This window comes from Drosophila subpulchrella, unplaced genomic scaffold, assembly GCF_014743375.2.
Source record: "Drosophila subpulchrella strain 33 F10 #4 breed RU33 unplaced genomic scaffold, RU_Dsub_v1.1 Primary Assembly Seq45, whole genome shotgun sequence".
Classification (NCBI taxonomy): Eukaryota; Metazoa; Arthropoda; class Insecta; order Diptera; family Drosophilidae; genus Drosophila; species Drosophila subpulchrella.
The window spans coordinates 558697-581639 of record NW_023665660.1 but is presented as its reverse complement, the minus strand read 5'-3'; the positions used below and the strand labels follow the sequence as shown (position 1 = coordinate 581639).

At 46.4% G+C, this 22943-nt stretch overlaps 2 long non-coding RNA genes across 3 annotated transcripts; one reads left to right on the top strand and one right to left on the bottom strand.

The window, feature by feature from the left end:
* Positions 1-20378: 20378 nt before the first annotated feature.
* Positions 20379-20967, bottom strand: LOC119562420. Its single transcript, XR_005221843.1, has 2 exons — positions 20888-20967; positions 20379-20828 (listed from the first exon to the last, which is right to left on the bottom strand). It is a non-coding gene; the product is annotated as an uncharacterized LOC119562420 (long non-coding RNA).
* Positions 20968-21580: 613 nt separating this feature from the next.
* On the top strand, positions 21581-22394 carry LOC119562418. Of its 2 annotated transcripts, none has more exons than XR_005221841.1 (3): positions 21581-21691; positions 21797-22023; positions 22083-22394. It is a non-coding gene; the product is annotated as an uncharacterized LOC119562418 (long non-coding RNA). The 2 variants fall into 2 exon arrangements; XR_005221840.1 differs by having other exon boundaries at positions 22080-22394.
* The last annotated feature ends 549 nt before the right edge of the window (positions 22395-22943 follow it).

The window sequence follows — 22943 nt, the reverse complement described above, 5'->3', positions numbered from 1 at the left end:
GACACGCTGATGATATTAGCAGACGAGTACGAAGAACTTGAAAAGGAACGGGAAGTTTTCGCACAGGAGAACAAGTTCTCAAGGACCAAGTCGGCGTCACCAACACAGGTGACATGCAGAAGATGCGAGGAGACAGATAACCAGGACATACGAGGAAACGACCAATGGTCACCACCACACCAAGCCAGACGATAGCAGGCAACAGACGCACCACGCGGAGGTCATTGGACACCACCCCCACAGCAACAGAGACAGCCAAACAATACCTTGTGGAGGCCGCCAAGCAACACACAGAGGCCGCAAGATGCCACCCATATCACAGACCCGCAGGAGGCCTGTCGGAAATGCGGGGGGAACGGACACTGGGCTAGAGGATGTCGTAACCAGCGGCTGCTGTTTTGCTGGATATGCGGCAAGGTGGGTGTTAGGAGCGTCGATTGCTGCCAACGATCGGGAAATGGCCAGCGATCTCAGCCGCAGAGAGGCGAGCGGGGATCGCACAATGCCACCTCTCCAAACTAACGGGCAAGCTAATCGAGGAGGAGCAGCAGTTGTCCGCAGCTGTGATGATTGGTGGGAAAAGCTACAAAGCCACAATCGACACCGGATCAACGGCAAGCTTTGTTAGCGAAGAATTGGCGGACAATATTGCTGCTCTAGGAAAGATTACCAGGACGAGAAGGCAAGTTAGGTTGGCAGATGGAAGGTGCGGCGGAATTAATGCGCAGCTCGAGGTTGAGGTCAAATTCGGCAACAAAGAAGTGTTGTTGATTTTACCCGGGGTAGTGGATCCATTAGTGTTGGGAAGGAACTTCCTGAAACAAGTCGGAACCGAGATAAGGTGTGCTGGACACGAGATAATAATACCAGCCAGGAACCGACACAATGGATGGCTCGAGGAGAAGCTATCAGTAGCAGTCGTTCAACAAGTAAACGAGTTGGACGATACTACAGCGTTCCTTGAAACAGAGCTGGCAGACTTCAGCACAATGTCGGGAACATCGAATATGGCAGAACACCAGATCCAAATGAAGGACGACAAGCCAATCAAGCAGAGATACTACCCAAAGAACCCAAAAATTCAAGGGGAAATCAACGCAAAGGTGGAATAGCTTCTCCAAATGGGGTTCATAGAGCATTCAAAGAGCCCATACAGCTCCCCCATCGTGATGGTGAAAAAGAAGACAGGCAAGTGGAGACTGTGTGTCGACTTCAGGCAGATCAACGCGAAGTCAGTGAAGGATGCCTACCCAATGCCCCGCATAAACTACATCCTAGATCAATTAAGAGAAGCGCGGTACATCAGCAGTTTGGACCTGAAGGATTGATACTGGCAGATCCCACTGGAAGAAAGTAGCAGGCAATATACAGCGTTTACGGTACCAGGCAAAGGTCTGTTTCAGTGGAGGGTAATGCCGTTCGGACTTCACTCGGCGTCGGCAACGTTTCAGCGAGTCTTGGACCAAGTAATTGGCCCCGAGATGTCACCTCACGCATTCGCTTACCAGGATGACATAATAGTGATCGGTCGCACGCTGGAAGAACACAAAAGAAACCTAAGGGAAGTGTTCCGGCGTCTAAAGGAGGCAAACCTGAGGCTGAATCCAGAAAAATGCCAATTCTTCAAAAAGGAGCTGCTGTACCTGGGACATCGAGTGACTAGCGAGGGAATAGGAACAGATCCAGAAAAAGTAGCCGCCATCGACGAACTAGAACCGCCATCGACTGTCAAAGAGCTCAGGCAATACCTAGGAGTAGCGTCGTGGTACCGCCGATTTGTACCATATTTTTCCAGAATCGTCAAACCCCTGAACGACCTGCTGCGCAGAGCACCAGATGGCGTTTGAGGAGGTTAAGGCAAGACTCGTGGCAGATCCAGTGCTAGCATGCCCGGACTTCAGTAGAACTTTCATCCTGCAAACAGACGCCAGCGACTACGGCATCGGAGCGATACTGACCCAGGACACCGAAAAGGGCGAAAGAGTAATCTCCTACTCGAGCCGAACACTGAACGGCGCGGAAAAGAACTATTCGACAACGGAGAAGGAGTGTTTGGCGATCGTCTGGGCGATCCGGAAGCTCAGGCCGTATCTGGAAGGTTACCACTTTAAGGTAGTAACCGACCACATGGCCCTGAAGTGGCTCAACAGCATCGAAAGCCCTTCAGGAAGGATCGCCAGATGGGCCCTGGAGCTACAACAGTACGACTTTGAGATAGCGTACAGAAAGGGTCAGCTAAACGTGGTGGCCGACGCATTATCAAGACAACCGCTACTAGAGACGCTACGAGGAGTAAAAGAGGCATCGGCAACAATAACTTCAGGAGGGTGCAGCTGGATCAAGGACATCGGCGAAAAGATAAGGACCCAACCGCAGAAGTACCCGGACTATGTTATGGCTGGTGAGATACTGTACAGAAACATACCTCACCGAGCAGGCAGTGAAGACGTCGCGTCATGGAAGATGTGCGTCCCAAAGTCGCTACGAGAAACGGTGTTGAGGGAAAACCACGACGCACCGTCTGCGGGACACATAGGAAGCCGAAGGACAATTGGCCAGGCATGCATAAAGACGCCCGAGCCCACGTACGAAAATGCGAGATTTGCATGCGGTTTAAGCCCAATCAGATGCAGGCGGCCGGGAAGATGTTGATCCAGGTGCCGGAGGAACCTTGGGCCATGGTATATGCAGACTTCGTTGGACCCCTACCAAGATCTAAGCACGGGAACCAAATGCTGCTGGTCATGATAGACAGGCTTTCGAAATGGACGGAACTGGTGCCCCTACGCAGTGCGACAGCAGAGTCGCTCAAGAAGGCGTTTAGGGAGCGCATAATAGCAAGGTACGGGGTCCCGAAGGTGGTCATAACGGACAATGGAGTACAGTTTGCAAGCCGCATATTTAAAAATTTCCTGGCTGAGATGGGTATCAGACAACAGTTCACCGCACCATACACACCACAAGAAAATCCGACCGAACGAGCGAACAGAACGATCAAGACCATGATTGCGCAATTCGCAGGGCTGGACCAGAGAAACTGCGACGAGAAGTGGCCGGAGATCATGCTAGCAGTGAACACGAGCACATCGGAATCCACCGGCCATACACCGGCGTTTCTCACCCAGGGCAGGGAACCACGTCTACCCAGTAGCCTATATGATAAGGAAACCCTAGGCTCTGGACGAACTACGGAGACCCCTGAGGAAAATGCCAACAAATTGAGGGAGGTATTCGAGATCGTACGGCGAAATATGGAAAAGGCGTCCCAGGACCAAGCCAGACACTATAATCTGAGAAGAAGGCAATGGTCACCAGCGGTGGGCGACATAGTGTGGGCCAAGGAACATCACCTGTCCAAAGCGGCTGAAGGATTCGCTGCAAAACTAGCCCCGAGATACGATGGCCCTTACCAGGTGGTAGATTTCGTCTCTCCAGTGATCTGCAAATTCGCCACACACAGTCGAAGAAAGAAAGGACGGTTCACGTTGGCGAGCTCAAGCAACAACAAAACGAGCAGACAGCAGAAGCGTCAGATGTCTAACAATAGGTACGAGGCGACTGGATTAGGCGTCAGGCCGAAGCGAGAGTCATCCATACGCCACACGGAAAGGACAATCAGGATAGCAGAAGGACATGGATAAGGATTTCTCGTTGATCCAGACTGCGAGGCCAAAGGATTATGCGTCAGGCCGAAGCGAGAGTCATCCAAACGCCACGCAGGAAGATCAACCATAAATATAGGTCATAAGGATACTGGTAACATATAGGGATCCAACCGCAAGGCAGCAGGATTCAGCGTCGGGCAGTTGCCAGAGTCATCCGCGATCACGCCAGGCGGAAGGGACACTTACAAACAAGCACAAGGATACGGGTAACATATAGGGATCCAACCGCAAGGCAGCAGGATTCAGCGTCGGGCAGTTGCCAGAGTCATCCGCGATCACGCCAGGCGGAAGGGACATTTACAAAACAGCACAAAGATACGGATAACATATAGGGATCCACCCGCAAGGCAACAGGATTCAGCGTCGGGCAGTTGCCAGAGTCATCCGCGATTACGCCAGGCGGAAGGGACACTTACAAAACATCACAAGAATACGGGTAACGTACAGGGATCCACCCGCAGTGGCAACAGGATTCAGCGTCGGGCAGTTGCCAGAGTCATCCGTGGTTAGGCCATGCGGGAAGGACACGGACAAGGTCGACAACAACAGTAGCGAAAGCACATCACGTCACCAAGTGTACCCAAAGAACACCCGAAGGACACCCTAGGTGTGCCCAAAGGATACCCGAAGGACACCCCAACAATACCTCTAAGTGTACCCAAAGGACACCCGAAGGATACCCTAGGGATAGCCCAACGATACCCCAAGGATACCCAAGGATACCCCAATAGTACTCGAAAGACACCTCAAGGATACCCCAATAATGCCCCAAGGATACCAAGGATACCAACCATGAACGCCCCGAAGCAAGGCGTAGGCCCAAGGACAACTTCCAAGAATACTCACCAAGGGTGATCAAGGTAGGGTCTCAAGCAAGTTGGTTACGGAACCGGGAAGTACAACGAACCGCAGCATCCAGAGTGCCACGGTGATCTGAGGGAGTACAACTTGTGGCTTACGAAGAAAGGGGGAAGACGGTACAGCAAAGAGAGCTGTACCGTAAGAGAGCGAGCGCCCCAAAGAAAGGACATAACGGTATCGGGCAAAAGGAAGGCACGCAACCGAGGTTTCATGTATGGGGAGCCTGGCGACGGTCGAGCACTAAAAATCAGAACATCAAAATGAGCACACGCGTCACCAGAGCCGAAGCACGCAGGAGGATGGCGGCCCTACAGGAACCTCGCCCGGGGCAAGGATGGCCGCGGCGGGCCCTGAAGCGGACCCGCGACGAGGACTCCGCACCAGAACCCGCGGTGAGCTCCGACAGCGACGTGGAGGTGGTCGGCGATCCCGCCGTCGAGGAGAGAGAGTGGCGACTCCGGAAGGCGGCGGCGGGCGGTCGGATACCGCGCGGGACGACGGACATCGGAGGAGCGGAACTCCCGAGGAGCCACTCGGAGGAGGTTTGTCGGGCCAAGATGTAACGAACTGATTTTGTATGTCTGCTCGCTACGAGATTCGTGCGGCTAGCTCAGAAGATTGTGTGTTCGTCCCACCAAATTTATATGACGTGACTGCCCCGTAGATCAGTAAGAAAACAAAGGGTTCAAATGGCAACAGTGGGATTTATTCTCGTGGTATTGGTACAGCGGGTGTGTGGCTGTGCTGGCTTCTGTATCTCCTTGCTCTGGTTCCGCCGGCTGCTGGTGCTCCTCCTTCTGGCTTGTCGACGCGTTGACTCGGCTTCCGCTTGGCTTCTGGGTCTCGGGACGCTCGTAGTGGCCGCCTCTGCTCACTCGCCGACGCGCTGCCTCGGGGTCGCTTGTTGCGCCTTAGACTCGCAGGGAGTTCGGCCTTGTGGGCTTAGGGAAGCGTCACCGTTCTCAGACTAGGGTGAACAAGCCTTGCTCTCCAGGCCGACGCCTTTCGAGGCAATACCTGTCCCTTGCTCTGTCCCGGACGGTCCCGCTAGGTTCTTGCTCAGATCGCGCTGACAGTCCAGGCTGTCGCCAGGAGTCTGCCTAGCGGTTCACTTTGCTTTACGCCTAGCGCAGACGAACGTTCCACCCGACTTCACCCTACTGCTTATCGTCCGTGACGCGCCTGCGCTCCCCAATGAGCTCCGCGCGGCGATGGTAACGTGGCTACCGGAAAATGTCTGCTGGCGTCGCTGCCGATGTCTTCTGCGTTGTCTCCTGACCAGTAGCTTGTCGTTCTGGCACTCGGGGAGTTGGGCGGTTGCTGTTCACGAACTTTGCCGGTAATCGCAGGGCTCTCCAGGCGTTCGCCTCTTGAAACCGCAAATCGATCTACCGCTCGTCCGTCACGCCAGGTCCTGCTCGGTCGGGCAAGGTACGCTGGGTCTCAGGCAACTTTCCTCCCCAAACTGACGGTTCCTCGTCGTAGGGCTCTTCCGCTTGTCTCTGTCAGACCCGCCGGGCGACTCGCCAGGGTGTGGTCGTGACAAAGTTGAAAAACGAACGCCTTGACTTAGCCGTGTGATGCCTTCCGGAACTCAGCCACTTGTGTCTCAATTCGGAGATTCCTGATGTCCCAATCCCGAACGTCTCGACGTGGCGATCTTGCTCCTTGTGTGCTTCCCACGGCGCTGCTTCCGACGACTCGCTTGGTTGTAGCTCCCTCGTACTTACTTGCTTGACTGACTGTTCACTTGGTACTTTAACTGATCTTGAAGGCTCGACTCCTCGTGATCGACTGATCCAGCTGCCAGCGCTCTGCGGCCTTATATAGGGCTTCCGGGAACCGTTATTCCCCTTTTGCGCACGGCACGTTGGATCTCTCCACTCCGGGTCCGAAGTCCGTGCCTCCTGGTTGACCCACTTGTCCTTCCTGTACCGCTTCCAATCGATGCTCCGCCCACTGCTGCCGTCCCGCTGATTCCCGTGATGCTTGTGACACGCCTGTGTGCCACTCCACTGCCGAGATGTGGCACTTCTTCTCCCGGTCCAAAGTTCACGGGAGAGTCCAAAGTCCGGTGCAGTTCCGTTATCCGCTTTTGCACACGGCACTCTTGCTCTGCCCGCCAAGTCTCTATTCTCTCTCGATCTCCATCCTTGGTCTCCAAACTCTCTCGCTCTCCTTCATTGGTCTCCAAAATCTCTCGCTCTCCTTCGTTGGTCTCCAAACTCTCTCGATCTCCATCCTTGGTCTCCAAACTCTCTCGCTCTCTATCCAAGTCTCCAAACTCTCTTCGCCGCGCCGTTACTACGCGAATTCGCCGCGTATCTGGTAAGCGGCCGGCCCTCTGCTACTGCTTCTATTTGTGGGGAGTTATTCAACTCCTCACATTATAAAATACTGCATATTGATCAGGATATACACATGTATGTACATAAAAAACATATATTTCCTATGCTTAATGTCCATATGTAGCTTTTATACTGCGCAAAAGTCCTTTGAAAACATCGGATTATGTCATACACTTGTTTTTTTTTATGAGAGCTATTCGGATATTCTGTTGATAGGTTCAACAATTTACTAAGTGAAAACACAGTGTTCAGGTATTTCCGAATATAACAATGCGATTTTAGTTTTTTGATTTTTAAAATGATTGTGAAAGGCTCAAACCGACTCGCGGACTCGCACTGCTGTGGAGTTCAGTGCAGATGAAAAAGGACGCCTAATCCAAGCTGTTGCCCATTATTGTGGGATTTCACCGACAGGAAGCAATACCACAACAGAATCCTAGTGGGAAGGAACATGCCGAGTGGGACTTCGCCCGATCTTCGACGAGCTCTCCATTGAGGTACCTCTAAACTCCACCTCAACCAGCTACTTGGCAGCTAAAGCGGAGATGGAGGACGCGCCGGCTTCTATAGGGAGGAGGAAATAAGGTCTCCCGCTAAGGGACAGCTGAAGAAGCCATCACCAGCCATTACAAGGATGCTGGGCGACTTCATGCAGCATCAGGCGGAACAACTCCGCTCTCAATCCGGCTCCCACTTCCTCAAGGTCCATATGCCTATTGGGTTTCGGAGCTGGACTGCAGATGGAAGGTGTAATTTAAATAAATAAAAAATTTGGTGAACATTCCATTTAATTTTTTGTAAGGTTTCAAGGGCCAACTTATGTAATTTTGTTTAGAAAAAGTGAAAAATGTCATCTGGGTATTGTTTTTGCAAGTCGGTAATTTTCATTATTAATATATAAAACAAGCATATGAAATTATTGATCTATTGGGGCGTGGCAGCCAGTCTACGGCGCCCTTAAAAAAAAGTGATTTGCGGTAAACATCGTAAGGCATTACAGGGTTAACTGATAAATACAAACGTTACTGCGTTAAGCCTAGTACTCACATCGACGAAAACCGTATATAAGTATAAGTATATTTTTCGCGGAACCACTAGTAATACTATCCCTTGAGCTCTCCGTTAGAAAATCGCTGGACTTCACCACTACCAGCTGTTTGGCAGCCAATGCGGAGCTGGAGGAAGTGTTGGCTTCTATGGGGAGGAGGAAAAAAGGATGCCCGCTAAGGAACAGCTGTAGGAGCCATTACCAGCTATTTTTAGAATGCTGGTCGACTTCTTGCAGCATCAGTCGGAGCAACCCTGTTCCCAATCCGGCTCCTACTGCCTATTGGGAATCGGAGCTGGACTGCAGATGGCGCGGGAAAGATGGCAAAGCATCCGTGGGACGAGAAGGAAGCTTTATACTACTAATTTACATGGATTAAAACATTCTCTGAACATTCCATTTATTATATATATTATATATATATTTACTCGTAGAGTAAAAGGGTATACTAGATTCGTCTATAAGTATGTAACAGGTAGAAGGAAGAGTTTCCGACCCCAAAAAGTATATATATTCTTGATCAGGATCACTAGCCGAGTCGATCTAGCCATGTTCGTCTGTCCGCCCGTCTGTATGAACGCTGAGATCTCGGAAAATACAAAAGCCAAAAAAATGGGATTTGGTATTTAAATTCCTGAGCTTCTTGCGCAGCGCAAGTTTGTGTCAGCAGAGTGCCACGTGGACTCTAAGGCCCACAAGCCGCCCAAAACTGTGGTGCTTACAGTTCTTATGCCAGAAAAAAATTTGTAACTGAAATGTATTAGTCTCGTCAATACCTATTGATTGACTTAAAAATAAGTTTGCCAAGCTCACTCTAACGCCCACAAACCGCCCAAGCCTGTGGCGCCCACAATTTTCATAATAGAAAACCAATTTTAACTAAAGTGTATTAGTCCTAGCAATACCTATCGAATGACCCAAAAAAAGTTTGCCACGCTCACTCTAACGCCCACAAGCTGCCCTAATCTGTTGCGCCCAGAATTTTCATGCTAGGGAACAAATTTAAACGTAATGTATTAGTCTCGTCAATACCTACCCTTCAGTTCTGCAGTAGGGACGCGGTGACATGGCTCAAGGCAAAAAGCTTTTTTTGTGCCTAAAACGCTGTGCCGCTGTTGACGTTAGCAGAGCAGTCGGCGCAGCCGTAGAAGACTGCCCACGAAAACGATCGTGCAACAAAGAGAGGCAGATATGAAGGGTATCCTTCAGTTCCAAAAAAAAGTTTCACTTGTGAATCACCTTGTGAATCCCGTTGGACATGTCCTCTTGCACAAGTGAAGAACAAGTGACGCTCCATATAGAAAATTGTATGGGATGTCCGCATTTTCACAAGTGAAAATTCAAATGAAAATTTTTCGAAGTCCTACGGGACTTCACTTGTTCCTTATACTCATATTTCGTATGACCTGTCACGTGCCGGTGACACGTCCCAAGTGAATCACTTGTGAAAATCAGAATTTTTTCATGAGGTTTCACTTATGAAATCACTTGCAAGTGACACGTCCCAAGTGAAATCACTTGTGAAAATCACAATTTTTCCTATTAGTTTTCACTTATGAAAATATAGAATTTTTAGTACATACAATTTTAATTACATTTTAATTCATTTTAATTAAATCGTATTATTCAGATTTTCAATAAGGGGACAATTATTGTTAGTATTTCTGTTGTTTTGTTTTGTTAGTTTGTTTTTCACGTTCGTTATCGCCTTTCTCAAACATCCCTTCAGTTCCAAAAAAAAAGTTTCACTTGTGAATCACCTTGGGAATCAAGTGGGACATGTCCTCTTGCACAAGTGAAGAACAAGTGACGCTCCATATAGAAAATTGTATGTGATGTCCGCATTTTCACAAGTGAAAATTCAAGCAAGGGAGAACGCTATAGTCGAGTACCTCGACTATCAGATACCCGTTACTCAGCTTAAGGGACCAAAGGGAAATGGAGATATGCAAGCAGCAAAGCGAGATTTAAATGCGCCACCTACCGGCGGAAGACAGATTTAAGCATTGTGGGCGTTAGGGTAGGCGTGGTAAATTTTTTTTGGATCAATCGATAGGTATTGGCGAGACCAATACAGTTCAGTTAAAATTTTGTATCTAGCATGAAAATTGTGGGCGCCACAGGTTTGGGCGTTTTGTGGGCGTTAGAGTGGGCGTGTCATATCCGCGTAACAAAATTGCGCTGCGTACAAAGCTACGGAATCTAAATCTGAAATCCCGAGTCTCTATCTTTGATAGTTTCCGAGATATCCACGTTCATATTTACGATTTTTTGAAGTTTGGGGGCGATAAAGTGGGCGTGGCAAACTTTTTTTTGGGTCAATCGATAGGTATTGATGAGAACAATACATTTCAGTTAAAGTTTGTATTCTAGCATTAAAACTGTAGGAGCCTCAGTTTTGGGCGGTTTGTGGGCCTAAAAGTGGGCGTGGCACTCTACTGAAACAAACTTGCGCTGCGTAAGAAGCTCAGGAATCTGCACGCCAAATCTCAATATTTTAGCTCTCGTAGTTTCCAACATCTCAGCGTTCATCCGGACAGACGGACAGACGGACATGGCTAGATCGACTCGGCTAGTGATCCTGATCAAGAATATATATACTTTATGGGGTCGGAAACGCTTCCTTCTGCCTGTTACATACTTTCCGACGAATCTAGTACACCCTTTTACTCTACGAGTAACGGGTATAATAACGGACCGGCCGAAATTTGTCTCTGCGAGCGCGGAGTGCAGGCAGATTATAAGACAAGAAAGAGAGGGATATCTCCGAATATCTGCCTCTCTTTGTTGCACGATCGTTTTTGTAGGCAGTCTTCTACGCTGCGCCGACAGCTCTGCTGACGTCAACAGCGGCACAGCGTTTTAGGCACAACAAAAAAACAAAAAAGCTTTTTGCCTTGAGCCATGTCACCGCGTACCTACTGCAGAACTGAAGGGTACCGATTGACTCAAAAAAAAGTTTGCCAGGCCCATTCTAGCGCCCGTAACGCTTAAATCTGTCTACCGCCCACAAAACCATTAATTTAGATCGCGTAGTTGGCTCGGCTGGCACTACAAATTGGGCAAACTGCATTGGCGAGTCAGTGTGCCGCTGATGCAATTGTGCAATGCAATTCTCATCTGCAGTGGGTGCTACTTGGCGCCTGGTACTGTTCCCATCTTGGCTACTGCTTGATTTGTTGGGTGCTGGTCATGCTGAGCACCTTTGGGTACGAACAGCTTCCTTTCTTGTTTCTTTGGCTATTTCTCTGTTATACATTTTGCCAAAGTGGTTTTAAAATGTGCCGTTTATAGTTTTAAGGCGTACCCTCAAGTAACTGCACACAATTTTTTTTTTAGGAATAAAGCCTTCTTAACAAAGTTCCCCAATTTGTTTATATTCCCCATTGTCCCTTAGGACGTCATGGCCTCCACATCTTTCTGTCCCGCTCTCTGGCATATGGAAATAGCCAAGCCGTTAAGCGTGACCTGATACTAACAAAATATCACCTGTACTATTTAAATGGTGTTTTTAAATAGGCGTTTAATTTAACAAAGAAAATTTTCGAATAATTCTAATCAAGTTGTAATGAATATAAGAACACTGAAAAAAGACATGGGTGCGTTCATACGGACAGACGGACATTGCTAGATAGACTCGGCTAGTGATCCTGATCAAGAATATATAAACTTTATAGGGTCGGAAACGCTTCCTTCTACCTGTTACACCCTTTTACTCTACTAGTAACGGGTATACAAATCTTGAATTAAATGTATTTGTCTCGTCAATACCTGTCGATTGACCCAAAAAAAAGTATGCTGCGCCAACTCTAACGCTCGCATCGCTTAAATCTGTCTGCCGCCCACATAACCATATTTTGAGATAGCGGGTATGTGTCGCATTTCAATCTCGCTTTCTCTTTGGTCCCTTAAGCTGAGTAACGGGTATCTGTATCTTTTTTAAATTTCTTTGTGCACCAGCACTCTTTTTTTTAATTGCTCCATTTGATTTGTTTTCCGTTTATCATCAAACCTATTACTTGACAGTAAGAACATGCCACATGCATTGCGGGTGAACTTTAGAAACTTTGGTCACACTACAAAAAATAAGATATTTTTACTAGTGAAGCTCTTAGCCGATCTTACTAGGCTTTAAACCTGCTGGAAAAATGGGATTGCTTGATTTTTCCAGCGTTTTGCGGTCAATTTGGTGCTTCAACCAAAAAAAAACAACAGAAGTTCTATCTTAGACTTTATTACTTAAAAGAACATAATTGCTATCAGAAATAAAAATCTATGGGATTTTAAAGAAAAAACAACAGAAAACGCAATAGTCGATTACCTCCACTATTAGATACGCGTTACTCAGCTTAAGGGAGTGTGAGAGGGATAAATATACGCCCAAAAGTACCTCTGCTTTTTTCAACAACACACCGAGCCTATAGCGCCACCGATCTTTTTTTTGGCCACTTAGCCTACAGCGCCAACTAGCCCATAGCGCCTCTAGCGACTTGGTGGCGTATTAGTAAAAACAGCTTTTTTGCTGCATGTTGTGTGCAATCTCGATTGAATTGCATAATATTGAATATTATTTGGTTATAACTTTTTAATGACTGGTCCGATCTTAAACTTTGTTGGCATGTTGTTAGGTATTGATAGAAACAAACTCGCATTTAAATTTTAAATTAAATACTACAAATGTGGGCGCTAGACGGGTTTCAGTAGTCGTTTGTGGGCGTTAAAGTATGCTTGGCACCCCGCTGAAACAAACTTGCTGCAATAGTTTCCGAGATCTCAGCGTTCATACAGGCTGACCTGCTCAAGTATATATAAATTATTTATTTAGTGGGGGTTGGCTGGCGGGCAGGTCCCACGCAGCAGTCACTAATTATTATATAATACAGATCGGCTGGCGGGCAGGTCCCACGCAGCAGTCACTAATATCAGTCCCAATTCTTATGGGCCAAGGGTGTTGGATCCAGGGGGGATCACACGTACTTGATGTTGGTGATTCTTGAGGAGCCGGCTGGCTACTCCTATCCACTGAAGATTAGGAAGTTTACGTTGGAAGGGTGACTGCCCTTCTTTACCTGCTGGCCTAGAGACTCAGACAGTGTGGAAATAATAAGTTCTTAACGGCGGTTGCCGGAGTTTAATATTGTCAGAGCTTGTGCTCTTTATTCAAGACTTCAAATTAGACTGAACTTAAAGCTAACAAAAATTGGAATCATAGCGGCCACGCAAATATGCTGTGTTTGCCGGCTATGCATGGGCATCCGGCCAGACGCTGTGTCAGCAGTTTTGGCCGGAGCGAGCTGTCGAACGAACGGTCATTGCCGCCGCTCGGTTAACTTAGTTAACTACTCCCCCCTCAGGAATGAGGCCGCCCTCGGCCGACCCTAGTCTGGCAATCATCTCTTTTAGCTGGGCCGTAGTTCTCCTGGCCTGGGTGAATCGCCGATAGGTTAATCCGATGCAGATCAACGCGCAGCATATTGCTCCTGCAATTAGCATTATCTGATACAAGCGATAGTCGTTGACCTCTTCTCCGAATCGTTTGATGTGTTCCAAATTACGTTCACTTAATCGATGAAGGTATGGAAGACTAAGGATGTTTCCTTCCATAGTGATGTTCAGAGAAGGCGAGCTGGCCACTCCCGGAGCCCTTTTCTGGGCTGTGTCCTGATTAGCAAACCGGGTTTCGTTGACTGTGGTACTCTCAATGAAGGTGATGAGGTAGGTACCCTGTACGTGGACGCAAGTGCCATTGTCCACACACACATGAGCCGGGCGATCATTTACAATAACAATTCCATCGTCAACATAAGTGACGGGATGCAAGTCGCTTTGTTGAATTTCGCAGTGCGCAGTGCCTCCAGCATGGAGCTCCTGGGCGCACGAACTTCTTAGTGCCAGTTGGCAAAATGTGGCCCCTGGTGTTACAGAGCAGTTTTTTACCGTGCGAATCTCCCCATTGCATTCCGCTATTATATTATCTTCCAGCCTGAGGATGGTGCCATGATGTGACACAGGAAAAACGGTAATTTTGTTGCAGCCTGACTTAATTTTAGGAAATTTAATAACAAAGTGTAAGATGTTAATGGATTGTAAAACTTTTACGGACGCTACGGACAAAACATCTTTGATGGCGGTCTCCGTGGGCTCTTCCATCCACACATTTTCTAGGTCTGCATGATCTAGTATGCTAGGGCTAACGACATTAATTTTCGCAAGGGCGACTGCAAGCATCAAATTCTGCAGCTCCATTACCATCATCCTATTGCGAGCTAGTAACATCTCGAATAGGTGTCCCGTATCAATTTGGGATTCTTTAGCCGACCTCAGAAGTTGATTGACAGTAGTGGATATTTTATTGATTTGGTCTTGGACTTTGGTATTAATATTTAATTGCCTATTGTTTGCATCAATGAGTAGAAATTCGTTGAATTTAATTTTTTCAAAATCCTCGGCGTCCGGCGTTCCCGCCACTACCTTTAAGTCTTTACCTAGGAAGTCTAAACTCCTGGCCACTCTATGGTGAATGCTTAATGACTCGAGCAGGTCACGCAAGTGAGCGGTATCAACGCTCAAAAGTTTTTGCATATGCGATTGTGGGAACCTGTCGGTCATCCCGCCTGTCTCTTCCACCACGCGCCTATACTCCGAGAGATTCGCTGAGTGTCTTACAAATGCGAACTCTTCCCATACCAAAATTCGACCATCAACAATGGGAATGTATTTGGCTTTTGAGTAGTCTGTTATGTGCGCCGAAGCTACGGTCAAGAAGAATAGCTGGGGTATGATTGTAAACCTGTAATTCGGATATACTGTATTGTTTGTTAAAGACGGGTTAACCCACCACCAAAGCACAGAAAAAGCAGTATGATTAAAAATAATAGTAATGAAAAGCTTACGCCAAGTGGCTAGGTATAAAAGTAATAAAAAATGAAAGATTATCAGGCGAGCGATAACATGGTTCTGCTTGGCCTACCTAAGGTTGTCTTTGTGGACCACCCTCCCCTTAATGAGGACTGTGGTCCCCATGTCCGCTTCCACCGTTTTTTCTTCGCATAACGGCGAAAGCTTGTTTCCTAGTCTCCTGTTGGATTTTACTAAGACTTTGTCGCCGGCATTGAATACTCTGTTCTGCCGGGAGGCATTTTCCCTGTTTCTTAGCTTGTCCTGGGCAAGCCTTATTCTACCCTCTATATCGCACTGTGGGTCATTCGATTGAGTGACTACCACGTCGGCGGGCCTCTTACCGATGACCGAATGGATAGATTTGTTGTATTTTGTTGTGGCCAGTAAAATCAACTCTACAGTGTCGCTGATGCCCTTGTCGATTTTGAGGCATCTGGCAAGTTCCACCAGAGTGCTGTGGAAGCGTTCCACTTGTCCGTTCGAGACGCTGTGAAGGGGCGGCGCATTTGAGACGCTAACGCCGAAGTGGTTTTCCAGCATGGTCAAAATAGTGTGCGAATTCAACGACGGTTCATTGTCGCAATAGATAACCTTAGCTTTGGGGAAAACGTTCAAGAGTTGTAATAGGGCCGGTTTGAGATCCTCTATTGTTCTAGAGGGAATCGGTTGGACCATTGCAAACTTTGAAAACTTGTCAATGCATGTGAGGAAGTATTTCTTGTCTGTAGAGAAAATGTCTATGTGCAGCATTTCCCCCACCTGCGATGGGACTGGCGTTTCGCCGAGTTCCTGTTTTTTTGGATGTCTGTCATATTTGGCTCTCGCGCATGTCTTACAGTTTGAGACGATTTCGCTGGCCAATTTTGCCATCTTCGGGAAGTAGTACTCGGAGAGCACTTGCTTCACATTTTCCTGGGCCGATCTATGGGCCCTATTATGCTCAGCTGTGATAATTTCCCGCCTCTCAGCAACTGCGAAAATGTCTGTTACTTGACTTTTGCAGTACCAAAATTTTGTTGCTGGAAATTGCCGCACCAGCTGGTCCTGTACCATGGCCAACGTGTGTAGGTCACAATGGATGGCGTTTACGCCATTAGGAACGATAATATCTGCGATTTCTCTGAGCAACGATTCTTTGCACGAGAAGCTAACTAAGTGACGCCTTTTGTTCCCAAACAGTATGAAGCTGCGTTTCGATGGGGAGCGCGCCTCTTCGAGAACCAATTGGTTCTGGAAGCAATTCAGCGGTTTGTCCGTAGAATCAATGGTGTGGGTCAGGGAGAGTTCGCTGTGTATCGTGGCTATGCATGATTCAGCTTCCTGCTCTTCCATGGCATTGAGTTGTTGTCTGGACAGCGCGTCCGCGACCAAGTTCTCTTTGCCAGGCTTATAAAAAATACGCGCACCTGACTCATCAATGCGCGCCTTCCACCTCTTGATTTTAGCGTTCGGATTCGATTCCGAGACGGCAAAGGTTAAGGGCTGATGATCAGTAAAGATATTTATGTCTTTTACTGCGTACAGATAGTGCCGTAATTTGGCTAATGCCCAAATAATAGCTAACAATTCCCTTTCGTTTGTAGCATAATTTATTTCCCTGTCCTTCAATGTCCTTGAGATCATTGTGATTGGCCGACCCTCTTGGGACAATACCGCGCCAATGCCATAGGCTGATGCATCTGTCGTTAGATCAAATGCTTTTTTATAATCAGGGTATCTTAGCATGACGTCCTCAGATGCCAAGATATTTCGCAGCTTCTGAAACGCTTGTTGCTGCGCCTCAGAGAACTGGACGGAAATGTTCCGTGACCTATGTCTACTAACCGTTCCGTTTTCCCCTTTCAGGATGTCCGAAATGGGTCTTGCTATTGCCGCAAAATCCTTTATGAAACATCTGTAGTAGCTTGCCAGGCCAAGGAATGATCTGACTTCAAACACGGATTTTGGTTCCGGGAAGTCTTTAATGGCTTTGACCTTCTCTGGGTCAGTTGTTGCACCGTTGCTGGTGACTATGAATCCCAAAAAGCCTACGCTCTTTTTAAAGAAGCGTGATTTTTCTACAGACACCCTCATGTTTGCTTCGTAGAGGTTCTTTAAAACCCAATCTACGTGTGTGACATGTGATTCTTCATTTTCAGAAAAAATAATCACATCATCCACGTATACGTAGCAAAATTTGCCGATTTGCTCTCGCAAAATGTCGTCAATAGTCCTCTGAAAAATGCTGGCAGCATTTTTTAGACCAAAAGGGAGTCTGCGAAATTCATATTTCCCTCCGTTTACCGAAAAGGAAGTTTTTTCGCGGTCACGCTCTGCGAGCATGATCTGGTGGTATCCTGACTTAAGGTCCAATGTTGTAAAATATTTGGCCTTGCCTAGGTTTCCCAATATCATGGAGATATTCGGCATGGGGTATTTGTCGGATACCGTTCTCTCATTTAGCTTGCGAAAGTCAATTACTAGTCGCATGTTTCTGTTGCCCGTTTCATCAGTGCCCTTTTTGTCCACTACCCATATTGGGTTGTTGTACGGAGACACGGATTTCTGGATTATGCCGTTGTCCAACAGATTTTGGATTTCCTTGTTAACAAAATCGGCCGCCCCCATGGGGTACGGATACAGTTTTGCATAAATAGGTTCTTCGTCTATTGTTCTTATTGTGGCTACTACCGAAGTGTTATACGGTAGTGCCTCATTGGGGTCCGCAAATGCCCTTTTTCTGCTTTTAAGCATTTTTATAAAGGCATCTTTGATTGCAGGGGGTGCATCAGAGCAATCTACTTTAGTAAAATTGACATCAGCACAAGTATGGAAGGAAATTTCTTCGACTTCCGTACCCCATTTAAGACTCCCAGATTTTAAACAAAGCGATGCCCCAGCCTGTGTTAACAGGTCGAGGCCGATTATCCCATCGAACGTTGATAGGTCCGATAGAATAAAGAACGTTGCTCTTATATTAAAAATTGAGACAAGGCATTTCTGTGTTATTTGTGTTGTTCCATGGATTGAATGAATATTGAAAGGGGTTTCTACTGGACGGACGCCTTTTAGCCCCTTGTAAGGTCTAATAAAGTTTTTAGAAGCGCCCGTGTCTATAAGGAATTTCATGGAAGTCCCCGCTACTCTTCGTCTGAGGACGGGTAGCAGGGATTTACTCCTAAAAAATTGATGGCATCCGAATCATATTCTGTGATGGCGTCATCATCAATTTTTTGCACCGCACTAGAGGCCGCTGTGGTGTATGTATCACCAGTTTTGTCAGCGCTCTGGGCAATATGATTCACCCTTTGCCTTTTTTGTGGGTGCGTTTTGTCGGACGCCGCCGGCTTCCTATTCAGGTATGCCGGGGCCTGTGATGGTTTCAACAGTCTAGACAGTGATGGATCCACTTCCATGGGTTCCGGAGTGCCTCCATGGTGCCCATCGCCGCGTGGAGCAGGGTGCACCTGTGCCTTATACTGTTTAGTAAAGTGTGGACTTTTCCCAGCACTTCCTTGCGTGTATGCCTGTTGGGATGTTTGCTGGCGTTCTTGCGTCTTAGGATTTGTTTTCCTGTCCCTATCCTCCTGACTCTTTGCAAACGACGATGCAAACGTGTACCTCTCGTGGTTTGCTTCCACCTCTTGAGCTAGAGCCAGAGCCGTTGGCATGTCCTTCGGCTTTGCCGAGAAGAGGACATCTGTGAGGTTGCGCCTAAGTCCCGAAATAAATACACGGAGTGCATCATCCCGGAATTTGTCGCATAAAACTTTTGCCGCCGACAATTCGTACGACATTGTGACTTTGTTGGTGAGCAAGGTCAGTTTTTTTTCGACCTCGTCATAATACTGCAAGAGTGTTAGGCTTCCCTGTCTGAGGGTGCCCATCTCCTGCTCGATTACGTGGATCTGGCGTTTGTCGCTGTATGTAAAATCGAGCCGATTTATGATCGCATCGAAATTCAACACAGTGCCGAACGAAGACAGCACTGCATCGGCAGGGCCTCTTATTTTACTCCTAATAATAATAACTGCCTGATAATGGCGGGAGCTATCCACATAATTTCTAAAAATATAATATGCGGCTACTGCCGCTTGCCGCCAAGAGACGTATGCATCCTGTGCTCCCGTAAATTCGGGCAGGCACTTAACGGCGTCCAGGGGCTCGTCACATTTAACATTATTTTTAATATCTATGGGCTCGTAGGCTTTAATCTGAGGGGCTTCCGCTTGAGCGGGAGCGATTTGTACCGCATTAACCTGGGCGGTCAGCTGCTGTATGGCTTGGCGTAGTTCGTTTTCCCTACGCTGGCTCTCCAGGGTTGCCTCTTGAACGGCATGGGCAACTGCCGCCTGTATGGTGGCTGTCATTTGTTCCATACTAAAAGCCATGTTTACAGCTGAGGGAATATTAGCGCGTACACGTTTCGGTGTAGAAGTTCTGGCTGGGCCTTCGGTCTCAGAATCAGAGCCGCTGGAGATTTGTTTATTATTCCTATACTGCTGAAATGGATTGTTCATGAGGGTCTGCAATTACAAATTCGCCCTGAAGAGTAAGAGCATGGTCAAGCTGTATGCTTGTGCAGGCAGCTGGCCTGTCGAGGGGGACGCGGGGGCTGAGTCGCCGCTTTGCTGTTCAGACTGAGTTGTTGCCTTGCCAGGCAGTGACAAGGTGAGGGGTGCGCGGGTACTGAGCCTCCGCTATGGCAAACCAAGAAAATGAAAAACAACAACTGCCACACAAATGCATGCGCGACCGTATCGGGTTCGCGGATGTGGGGTGAGGAGACAATAAAACCAACAAGACTGCGAAGCTAACGCTGAGAATACAAGATATTCGGTCGGGATATTTAAAGATTGTAATTTTTTCTTTATGGCTGCACTAAAATATTGGTTTATCTATTTGCAAAAAAAAAGATTATAGCATGCAAACAATACGCAATAATATTTGGTAATATTGTCAATATGTTACCATTAATAATATATTTGGTTAAAATATATTTATTATATAAGATTTCAAAAATTTTATTTTCTTCTTTTATTTCGAATTTATTATAAAAGAATTGTAAATGTCAATCAATTAATGAGAGTAAATTTACGAAATTAATGTGAAATGTCAATAATGGAACTGCAGAAATTTTTCTGGCAGTGTATTTGATTTTTTACAAAATGAATGCAGATAGAGGGTATGTGTGAATGAAAATGCTCACTTACATGATTCCCTAGATTTGTTGCAATCCGAATTTTACGTTGAGCGCCAATTATTTATTTAGTGGGGGTTGGCTGGCGGGCAGGTCCCACGCAGCAGTCACTAATTATTATATAATACAGATCGGCTGGCGGGCAGGTCCCACGCAGCAGTCACTAATATCAGTCCCAATTCTTATGGGCCAAGGGTGTTGGATCCAGGGGGGATCACACGTACTTGATGTTGGTGATTCTTGAGGAGCCGGCTGGCTACTCCTATCCACTGAAGATTAGGAAGTTTACGTTGGAAGGGTGACTGCCCTTCTTTACCTGCTGGCCTAGAGACTCAGACAGTGTGGAAATAATAAGTTCTTAACGGCGGTTGCCGGAGTTTAATATTGTCAGAGCTTGTGCTCTTTATTCAAGACTTCAAATTAGACTGAACTTAAAGCTAACAAAAATTGGAATCATAGCGGCCACGCAAATATGCTGTGTTTGCCGGCTATGCATGGGCATCCGGCCAGACGCTGTGTCAGCAGTTTTGGCCGGAGCGAGCTGTCGAACGAACGGTCATTGCCGCCGCTCGGTTAACTTAGTTAACTTATATACTTTATGGGGTCGAAGAGGCTTCCGTCTACCTGCTACATACTTCTCCTCGAACCCAATATACCCTTAAACTCTACGAGTAACGGGTATACAAACAGAAGAACATCTAAAATCTTCGCCAGGTCCTCGACAATGAGTGGCGGTCAACTCTACCCAAAGCAATTTGAATATGCTTCACCGAGAATCGAGAGAAGCAGCCACGAAATATTATCGCTGAGAAGAAGTTCACAAAATCCTGTAAAGACAGCAAAAAGTCAGAAAAGGGCAGATAGGAGATGAGGATCGATAGCTTACAACATTAGGCGGTCACGGTCCTTGTGGAAAATGTTGCTGGATGTAACGGACATGCCGTCTGGCCAAAGATGATGATAAGCTACTTCCAAAGAAAATAAACAAAAATGGATTAGGAATAAAAAGGAATAAAAACAATAAATAAAACATTCGTCAGAGAAAAACAAAAACTTTTATAAAAGGAAAAGGGAAGAAAAGATATGTTGGGCGAATAAAAAGGCAGTCATTTAATGAGAAAATTAGAAAATCCTTTAATTTTTTGGGTGAACTTCCGTTTAGCTCTAACGCCAGATTTCGTTAAAACTTTCAATATCCACGTTATTTGGGGTCCTGATTACGGGAAAAATAGTCAAAGTTGGCGCAAATAACGGGATCATGGAAAATAACGGTAAAAACTGTTTTTCGTAAACATCTTCGAATGTATTAACTTAATCAAAAAGTTTGCTAAGGAGGAATGAAAGCTTTTAAAGAAATGAGGTATTTACGTTTTACATTTTTTCTGTAAAACTAATAGTTTTCGTTAAAAACGCTAAATAATTTTACATTTTCACAAGGTTTGAAAGTAAAAAACCGTTGATGCACACTTGCGTCATTTTGCCCGATATATTGCACAAAAGCTTGTTGTATATCGGCGTGTCGATATTGATATCGATGTCACTCGATGTTTTAGTGATAGTACGACCAAAACACGAGAACGGCATTACAAATTTTAAATACAAGAAACTAAAATAATAAAGTCTAAATGAAAAGTAAAAGTAAAATAGAAATGTTGGAAGGAGCATTTCAGTTGTCGTAGTTAAAAATAAGGTAAGAAAACAAAATAAAATTCTAAATCTAAAACGGAAATAAAATGTATTAACCAAAAAACATTTCTAATGTTTTTTGTTAAAAATTTTGGCGGTGTTCGTGCAGAAGCGGTGGGGAATTTAAAAATTTTTAATGGAAGAAAAACCCCAAAAACGGTTAAAGGAGGTCAGTGCAGATGAAAAAGGACGCCTAATCCAAGCTGTTGCCCATTATTGTGGGACTTGACCGGCAGGAAGCAATACCATAACAGGGGCAAATTGAACTGCTGGAGGATGCCGAGTGGACTTCGATCTCCACATGGACATCCTCCCGGGCGTGTCCTCGTAAATAAAGTAAGACCTGGCCAAAAGAATTTGGTTACGTTGTACTAATATAAGTATCTTTTTAGCAGAACCACCAGTAATACGATATCCGACAACCTCTTCATTAGGACTCCGGACTCCACCACCATCAGCTACTTGGCCAGCTTAAGCGGAGCTTGAGGTCCCGCTGGATTCTGTAGGAAGGAGGAAAATAGGGCGCCCACTAAAGAATAGTTGGAGAAGCCATAGCCAGGATGCTGGGCGTCTTCCTGCAGTATCAGCGGATCAACCCCGTTCCCGATCCGGCTCCCATTCCCTCAAGGTACAATACGCCCATTGGGAGCAGGACTGCGGTGGCGCGGGATAGATGGCGAAGCATTCGTGGGACATTAAGGAAGCTTTAAACTACTAATTTACATAAATAAAAACATTCGTTGAACATTCCTTTTATTTTTATTTTACTTTCCTTGTGTACCAGCAGACTCCTTTTTAAAATTCTCGAATTGATTTGTTTTCCGTTTGGGAACAAACCCAGCCGCTTGACAGTAAGACCATGCATTGCGGGTGAACTTTGAAAACTTCGGTCACACTACAAAGAATAAGATTTTGTCGACTAGTGAAACTCTTAGCCGATCTGAGTACTAGGCTTAAGCCAACTTTCAGCGCGGTACTCAGACGAGCTAAGAAAATACCAGAAAAAAAGATTTCGCGAGTGAATTTCAATGATCGCCGTTAGCCACCGCACAAAGAATAAATGCAAGGAAATGGAACGCCTGCAGGAGATCAGTCCAAATGAAAAATGACGTATAATATATGACTTATCCAAGTTGCCCAGCATCAGGCGAAAAAACCCCTTTCCAAATCCGGCTCCCACTTCCACTAGTGATCGGCTAAGAGTTTCACTAGTCGAAAAATCTTATTCTTTGTAGTGTGACCGAAGTTTTCAAAGT